Genomic DNA, 9,342 nt, shown 5'->3' on the forward strand with positions numbered 1-9,342 from the left:
GTTATAGGTGAAACCACGTTATATTGAACTTGCTTTGATCGGCTGGAGCACGCAGCTCTGCCTCCCCGGAGCGCTGCTTTACCGTGTTATATCCGAATTCATGTTATATCGGGTCGCATTATATCAGGGTAGAGGTGTAGTCTGCAGACCCCCAGGAATCTGCAGACCACAGGCTGAAAACCACAGCACTAAACTGAGTGAAAGGATATTAAAAAACAAAAAACAAACTTGGCTAACAAAGAATGAATGAAAAAGGTGGCAGAGGACCAAGTCACAGGAAGAGGTGAACTACTGGAAGACCAGAGCAGCCATCAGCAGGTGGCATGGGGGGAGGGCGGGGAGAAAGAGAGAGAGCGCTGCTATGCCATGCGTAGCAACAAGGAGAAACTCCAGTGATAAGTCCACTATTTCACACCATATATTAAACATCTTTAGAATGTTAGTCAAACTGTACACCCAGGCACTGAGCCCAAGTACAATAGTTTTTACCCAAAGTCTTCTTCAGGTACACAGTAAAGAAAAACCTGTGGCTGGCCCATGCCAGCCAACTCGGGCTCACAGGGCTCGGACTGCAAGGCTGTTTCACTGCTGTATAGACTTCCGGGCTCGGACTGGCGCCCGGGCTCTAGGAGCCTGCAAGGGCTCAAGCCCAGAAGTCTACACAGCAATGAAACAGCCCTACAGCCCAAGCCTTGGAAGATGGAGTTGGCTTTTATTTTGCAGAGTAGACATACCCTTAGATTCCAGTGCTGGCCCATGAATATATCTGATGCTCAGTCCCATAAGTAGTTCATGTATCATTGGCACTGCACTTCTGATTTTTACTCACTCATGTCCTTTGAAGATCTTACTGTGAGACTGTGAAAGTGGTGGGCAACCTGTGGCCCATTGGAGCTGTGGGAAGTGGCAGCCAGGCCCGCACTGCTTCCCGCAGCTCCCACTGGCCAGGAACGGCAAACTGCGGCCACTGGGAGCTGCAGGCGACCGTGCAAATGTAAACAAACAGTCTGACGGCCTGCCAGCAGATTACCTTGATGCGCCGTGTGTGGCCTGTGGATCACAGATTGCCCTCCACTGGTGTAATTCATCCACTCCATCTTCTCTCCTTATATTCCTCCTCAGTTCATTTCAATACTTAGTCTTATTGACAGAAATGTAACAACACTCAGAAAACAGAGAGGAGTACAGACTAAGAAAGGCTGGCTGAAACTTTTGTATGGACAATTATTTAAACTTAAGGTGTTCAGACAGTAGAACTTTCCATTCTAAGAATGAACTTAGTCTTTCTGTAATTTCCCCCATGCAGAATGTTTGTATATTAAAGCTCTTCCAAGAGCAACTTATTAAATATTCATATAGATGTTTAATGAATAATCTGGCTATTTAAAGAATCCTTAAAAGAAACTACATTTCTTCAACTCTACTGGCATCTTGTATAAAACTGGAAAAACATTTGATCACACTTTCTGCTTATTCGGTTTCTCTTGTATAGTCAATAGGCTTTTCCTGTTTGTGTGGTTCTCTTTCACAACAAAGGAAAGAATCAGCTAAAATATAAAAACAGGAAAATGTGATTGGATTTTTTTTTTTAAAATGGCAGGGGCACTTGGGAACAAGTATAGGACTTAAAATTTCTTTTAACTCATTTTAAGTTCCCTATATCTCAAGATTACAGTGCCCCCTCGGTCCAATAGGTGGTTTAAAGACTGAAAACTCCTTCAGTTGTCTGGTCCTGAACTGATAATGTAAGGCTATGTTTGAATGATAATACCAGTGTTTAAGTAAGCTCATAACACTAGCCTGGAACAATTACATCCAACTCTGCATTTTTATATTTTCCGGACTGGAGCACAGACTATATTGTGCATAAATAACTAGTCTATTTAAAAGTCTCAGGGCAGAAGAAATACTTCATTAAAAAAATAAAGCTAATTGTATAACATACATAATTAGCCGAGTCTTCTTGGACATCTGAATTCTCATGAAGGATTCAAAACAAGGTTTGAGGGGAAAAACACAAATGGACTCATTTTGTAGTTTCCAATTTTTCAGCTGTCCATGGTACCAAGACAGTCAAACAACTGCAGGCAAAGGCACAAGTCATGTAGGTACCACACACACACACACACACACACACACACTTCTAAGATGAAGGACAACTTACATAAAAAAGATCTAGTGCTCAATTACTGCATGGTATTTATTTGATTCTTAGCAAATTGATAACCGATAATATGGTAATTCACTGAAACTGAAAAAAGCACATGAGCCGCAAGATAACAATACCTCCTAATCGGCTTTCTATATAGAATCCTGTAACCAGAACACTGAAAACATTTAAAATACATAGATTGCATTAGCTGTTTTTCCCTAAATTTCATTTAAAAAAATCATAGCTGAAGACTGTATTCTTTGAAATCTGTCATGTATCTGAAATCTAAAAACCTCAATGGCAGGATTGTTACAAAATGGCTTGGAGGATATGATGCCAATGCAAACTGTTCAGAAACTGTGAAACTACCATTCTTTAACACGACAAGTGTTAGAAATACTCCTCCACAATGATACTGTAACTACTTAATGGGAATTATATTTCAACAGTAGCCGTACCAGAAGTGTACCATTAAATATTTACCTTAAGAGTAAGCTTTCAGACAACAGTACTTCCTTCACATAAGCTGCTATTCAAAAGCCCCATATCAATGGAAAGCTTGCTAATTTAATGACAGGCAAAGAAAATGTTGCCATAAGCAACGACATGTTATGAAAAATAAATTTGTGTTTTATCACTGTTTATACTTGTCTGTATAGTCTTCTTTAGAAAGTTACTAAGAAATATAGACTGACTGTGCCATTTAAAATGGATTATGCCATTTACTGCTTTAACTCCTGTGAGTGATATTTCTTGCTCTAAAAGAAGCCCATTGGCATCCTTCCTACTAGAAACTCCTCCTCCCCCCCGCCCCCAAACTACAGTGGGGCATCAGCCCAGGTTCACAAGTTGTTCTGACTCCAAGTCAGCTGCCGGTGTTACCTCTGACATCAGAGTCCTGTGGCATCTTATAGACTAACAGACGTATTGGCTCTTTGTTGCTTTTTACAGATCCAGACTAACATGGCTACCTCTCTGATATCTGACATCAGAGACACTTAATACCAAGCTCTTCAAACAGCAGGAGCTCAAAAGGTTACACAGAATTTGTATGCTGACTAAGAAATACCCATTGTAGTTGCAAATGAGAAAAAACACAGAACATGGGCTAACAACAGATGTCCTTCCTAGGAACCGCTAACCTAGTACTATCTTAGGTTCATTTATGGGGGAGGAGTTTTATTAGATTTTTACTCTTCAGATTCTTTAGTTCAGGGGTCGGCAACGTTCGGCACGCGGCTCGCCAGGGTAAGCACCCTGGCGGGCTGGGCCAGTTTTATTTACCTGCTGACGCGGCAGGTTCGGCCAATCGCGGCCCCCACTGGCCGCGGTTCGCCATTCCGGGCCAATGGGGGCGGCGAGAAGCAGCACTGGCGAGCGATGTGCTGGCCGCGGCTTCTCGCTGCCCCCCATTGGCCCAGGACGGCGAACCGCGGCCAGTGGGGGCCGCGATCGGCCGAACCTGCCGCATCAGCAGGTAAATAAAACTGGCCCGGCCCGCCAGGGTGCTTACCCTGGTGAGCAGCGTGCCGAATGTTGCTGACCCCTGCTTTAGTTAAACAAAAAGAATGAGGAGTACTTGTGGCACCTTAGAGACTAACCAATTTATTTGAGCATAAGCTTTCATGGGCTAAAGCCCACTGAAAGTTTAATGTTATAATGTAATTTGAAATTTGTTTTTAGATATTAGTCACTGTCCAAATTAGTGCAAGGACAACTAGGTTAGCCATCAACTTTCTCAAAGGCCACAAATAACATCTTGTTCCAGTTTATTAAATTGATCATGAATCCATCAAGCTGCTGAAACCTAGTGGTAGCTGCTTTGAGGTTTTGCATCTATTCTTAAAAATTGATTAAATAGACAAATTAAGCTTACAATGTTGAGTGAAAGATCAGGTTTCCAAGGAGATGGAACCTGGGCTCTGAATACGTAGCCTAACATTAAATTTCTTTTCACAGATTGGATTAAAACATCAGATAAGATATGTAGCTCCTATTGTAGAGTGGTGCACATAATCTGATGTGAAAGGTGATGAAAATATACCCATGTGTCATTTTTATACAACAGGGTATATTTAATGCAGAATCAGCCATTCATAGTTGAGGGTAAAACAGTTAACTAGCCAGGGTTTTTATAAAAGAAGTTTCCTTATAGGCTATATTAGATTACCTGAAAACCCAAGATATACAATTTCACCAACCTTTAAAACTACAAATTTTTCAACGAAATACAGCAAAAGTTAGGATTTCAAATACATAGTTAACCTGTTTTTCGTGAATCTCTCACATTTAAACAGCACTATATGAGGGTACACATTTCATCAGGAGAATCAGAACACTGCATGCACAGTTCTGCCAAGTTCATGTTTTGTGTTAAATTTTTTTTGAAATGTAGGATTTATATGCTAAGTTCTTCAACCTTGCCATTACATTTTGCATTTAACTTCCCTTGCTTTCGAGGGAGAAAAAACTAGTAAAGGGAGCAGAAGGCAGCCATATATGCAAGTATCTGAAAATTTTGAGCCAGTTTAGTCATCCCTGTAGAAAGCAGAGTAGAAAGTGCTCTAGGCGTATGAGTGAAAATGCCACCTTTAACAACGTCATAACTTGTTTTTAAAAATATACAACTTTCTCTTTTAGCTTGGATAGTTTCTCCTTCAACAAGGCTTACAAAACCCACCACATTTTTATGCAGACTCATAACTCAACCTGAATAGATTGATCAAATTAAAAAAAAAAGAAAAAGAAAAAGAAAAAGACAAAAAATCTTTTTGCTTGGTGCTAAAATCATACCTGGAAAACTTCATCCCAAAACGTTTTGATAACATTAAGAGGAACAGAAAGATAACTTATTCTTATCTATTGTTTTTATAGTATTCATAGTTAGTGAATGCTACAGGCCCAATTCCGAGAGCACTCTCTCATCGGCTTAATTATTCCAGCCCCTGGAAGCGGTGGTAGCGATGTCAGTGGGAGAATCTCTCCTGCCGATATAAGCACCAGTGTGGACAGCACTAAATAGGCATAAGTTATGTCGCTCAGGGGAAGGGGTGTGAATTAGCCACAGGCGACATAATTTATGTCAACTTAAGCTGTAGTGTAGTGATAGCATCAGTCTATTCAACTCAAACAGATATTGGCACTTCTACGCCAAAATCAAAGGTACTGTTGGGGAATTTTGAGAGTTAATTTGGTATAATAGACCATAAAAAGATGGAGAATTAGTGTCTTTCCATTTTTCTTACTAAGTCTTAAAGGACAGTATTAAGATAGCAGTTCTCATTAAAGATATTCTAATGTTCATATTAGTTTTACTGACTAGATATATTTTGTAGTCACAAAAGCTTGAATAATATTCTTTTGGACAGTTATTATACTTTCAGGATTAGAGAGGCAAGGTGGATGAGGTAATATCTTTATTGGACCAACTTCTGTTGGTGAGAGAGACAAGCTTTCGAGCTTCCAGAAGAAGAGCTCTGTGTAAGCTCAAAAGTTTGCCTCTCTGACCAACAGAAGTTGGTCCAATAAAACAGAGGTTCTCAAACTGGGGGGCACAGAATGTATTCTGGGGGGGGGAGGTGGTGTGAGAGAGAAGCTTTAGGAGAGCAGTGGCTGCTGGCCAGGCACCCAGCTCTGAAGGCAGCACCACTGCCAGTGCCACTAATGCCATACCATGCCACCCTTAGTTCCGTGCCTCTGCTGCTGACGGGGTGCTGGGCGCTTGGTCAGCAGCTGCCACTTTACACTCAGCCTTCAGAGCTGGTGGTATATGTTCTTGTGTGGTGGGAGCAGGGGAAGCGTAAATGACTAGACACAAAGAAGAGGGCGGGATCAAATAAGTTTGAGAACCACTGCAATAAAATATATTACTCACCCACCTTCTCTCTCTAGTATCCTGGGACCAACAGAGCTACAACAACACTGCATACAACAATGATAGTTTCAGGATTAGTGAGTTTAGGTGGCAGGGAAGAATTTAGCATCAAGTCTGCAAAGAACCGTGTTTCAGCATTTCAGTTGGAATTCGATCTTTTCCTATAGTGTGTCTTGTAGCTTTTATTTTGTTTTAGATAATACTTTAGACACTACTCCGAAGAAATGGGCTGTAGCCCACGAAAGCTTATGCTCTAATAAATTTGTTAGTCTCTAAGGTGCCACAAGTACTCCGGTTCTTTTTACTTAGAACCTAGTACAGAAAGGATCCATAGGAGGATTTTAGGATTGATCATGACCAGTTCATTTAAAACAAGTTATGTTTAAACCCTGTTTACATTGGTGTGAAGGGGTGTCTAAAACTACATACATTTTTTGTTCATCAGACTATCCCTTTCTTCACATAAGCAAACCCTCCACCAGGTACATAATTTATGGTAGACAGCAGAGGCAGCCAACAGTGGGATAACAGGCCCAAGGATGATCTACATAAAGGGGGACCAATACACTTTGGTTCAGTGGTTGAACTCAGCTCAGCTAACTAAGAGAGCAAGGCAAATTTGAAAAGATTGTCAACCACTTTAAATATGATCAAACAGCAAGATTTTCTGGCCTAATACTCTTTGCCCCACTCTTTCTTCTTCTTCTGTCTTTGCAAAATGGTGAAAGAGTCTACTCAAATACTGCTTACAGGAAGGCTGGGAGCCCTCATACTTCAGAGAGCACATGAGGGGACCGAACCACACTTTGTTCCAGCACTGGACATTTTCCGCACAGAATAATTACAGTTACCTCAGATTTACAAGTAAAGCAAATTATTTTAACCAATGTACTAAGATAGACTCTAAGCACTAAGAACTGATGCATATCTTCCACCATGTAAGCTATAACCAGTGGAATCCACCTGCAGCTTCTCCTGTGTATTAATAAGCCCATTTCATCCTGTTTGACTTCTTAGTATTTCCATTAGGTTCTTATATATACGCTTATGGTTAACTGTTGTCATTTATTACACCACACAGCAGGGGGTTATTCAACAAAAACAAACCCCAAGTTGAACCAGCCACTATGCCTTAGCCATGGCTGGAAGAGAGAGGATGCTGCTCTCCACTCAGGAGGCACTCGGTCTATTCCCCCACCTCTTCCCTCACGAAACATTGAAAACTATATACCCTGGGGATACACTGGCAGGGGGAGAGGGGGAGGTGGTGTCAGGGTATGGGGACCTGTAATGTAGATACAATATACACACACATTTGTAATATATATTTCTCCTGGGTATCCACAAACACCCCCTCCTCCCATACAAATACCCCCTCCTCCCATACAAATACCCCACATCCCTCCACACACCCCCAACCCCCCAACATACACCCCCACACCCTTACCTCCACTCCTCCATACACCCCCACTCCCTGCCCCTCGCCCCCTCGATGTACACACACACTCCTCCCTTTCCCTCTCCCTCTCACTCCCCTCACCCCCAGTCTCTCTTGGGCTCCGGAAAGGAATCGCCCCCAGTCTCTCGCCCCCGCACTCTCCCTGACGGTAACCCCGTCTCTCCCCCCTCTGACAGGAGTCCCCCCTTCTCTCCCTCGCCGGGTCCCCGACCGGCACCGGCAACAGCCCCTCTTCCCCACCCCTCCCGCCTCACCGTATAGGGGGGAGGGGGTCGGTGCCCCTCGGCGGCGCGGTGAGGGCTATGGGCAGCGCAGGCAGCCCCCGTCCCTGACCTACTTTCCGCCTGGCTTGCCACTGAACGTCGCACCACTAACCTACTTTCCAGCCAATAGCTTCTTCCCCCAGCCCGAGACCTAGCGCCCCTCTCCGCCAATGAGCGAGCCGCTCAAAAAAGCCGTCGTCCAATGGCCTCCAGGACCTGCCCCTCAGAACTCCGACCAATCCGCGCACGCCCAAGGAGAGGGACCCAATAGGAAAGGGACTTCGCAGTTTTCCTCCCGCCCCACTGAAGTACTAACTAGGGGCTGGGGAGGGAGAGGCGGGGCGTGCGTGTTCGATGAGTGGGCGGAGTCAGCAGTTGCGTAACGCTTCGGTGGCGGGCGGGACCCGGATGTAGCGCTGCTGGTGCTGCCGGGTGCGCTTTTGCCCCGATCGGACTCTGGGGAGCGGTTTGGCGGGCGAGCTGGGGGGGGGGATCTCTGAACAATTCTTCCCGTGGGTCAGTTCACCACAGCAGCTTCACGCAGTTGCCGTGTCATCACTATGACATCACCCACCCTGTCGATTCTATGATTCTATGTCATTGCCATGACATCACTGGGCCACTACATCATCACCTCACCCTGCATCGTCACTACAGTGTCACCACCTTCTAGTGCAGGGTCACTGCCTTACACTGTTACCCCATCCCGTTGTGCTGCAGCAGCATCACTGCCAGTGTGACCACTGCTTCATGCTTCCCTATCCTCCCTTCATGCCACAGTAGCTCCTCACTGTTACTGCCTGACCTTGCTGTGTCACCACAATGGCCTTGTGTAGGGTCGCCAGGCGTCCGGTTTTTGGCCAGAATGCCCGGTCAAAAAGAGACCCTGGTGGCTCTGGTTAGCACAGCTGACCAGACCGCTAAAAGTCCAGTTGGCCACAGCATCCGGCTCCATGCAGCTCCCAAAAGCCTCTGGCATTTCCCTCTGGCTCCTAGGTGCAGGGGCAGCCAGGGGGGCTACACACGCTGCCACTACCCATGGCGCAAGCACCACTCTGAGCTCCAGCTCTGCAGCTCCCATTGGCCGGGAACCGCTGCCAGTGGGAGCTGTGGGGGTGGTGCCTGCAGACAGGGGAGCACGTGGAGCCCCCTGACCATTCTTGTGTCTAGGAGCCAGAGAGACATGTCACTGCTTCCTGGGAGCTGCCTGAGGTAAGCACCGCCTGGAGCCCACACCGTGAACCCTCTCCTGTGCCCCAACTGCCCGCCCCTGCCCTGAGCCCCCTCCCGCACCCAAACTCCCTCCCAGAGCCCACACCCCCTTATGTACCCCAATCCCTTGACCCAGCCCTGAGCCCCTCCCACACTCCGAACCCCTCGGTCCCAGCCCAGAGCCCCCTTCTGCACCCCAAACCCTTCATCCCCGGTCCCACTCCAGAGCCTGCACCCCCAGCCAAGAGCCCATACCCCCTCCTGTACCCCAAACCCCTGTCCCAGCTCGGTGAAAATGAGCAAGTGAGTGAGGGTGGGGGAGAGCGAGCGACAGAGGGAGGGGCAATGGACTGAGTGGGGAGCGGAGCCTCGGAGAAGGGGC

General features: G+C 45.7%; 1 protein-coding gene across 4 annotated transcripts in view; it reads right to left on the reverse strand.

The window, feature by feature from the left end:
- Window positions 1–7,877, reverse strand: part of ARNTL (aryl hydrocarbon receptor nuclear translocator like) — a 97,814-nt gene extending 89,937 nt beyond the window's left edge. For 3 of the 4 annotated variants that reach the window (XM_034769968.1, XM_034769969.1, XM_034769970.1), the window contains exon 1: window positions 7,740–7,867. The gene's annotated coding sequence lies outside the window, so the exon portion shown is untranslated. Of the gene's footprint in view, window positions 1–7,739 lie in introns of all 4 variants that reach the window. The other variant, XM_034769967.1, reaches the window with a different exon arrangement.
- Between the last annotated feature and the right edge of the window lie 1,465 nt (window positions 7,878–9,342).

This window comes from Trachemys scripta, chromosome 4 (genome assembly GCF_013100865.1).
Source record: "Trachemys scripta elegans isolate TJP31775 chromosome 4, CAS_Tse_1.0, whole genome shotgun sequence".
Classification (NCBI taxonomy): Eukaryota; Metazoa; Chordata; order Testudines; family Emydidae; genus Trachemys; species Trachemys scripta.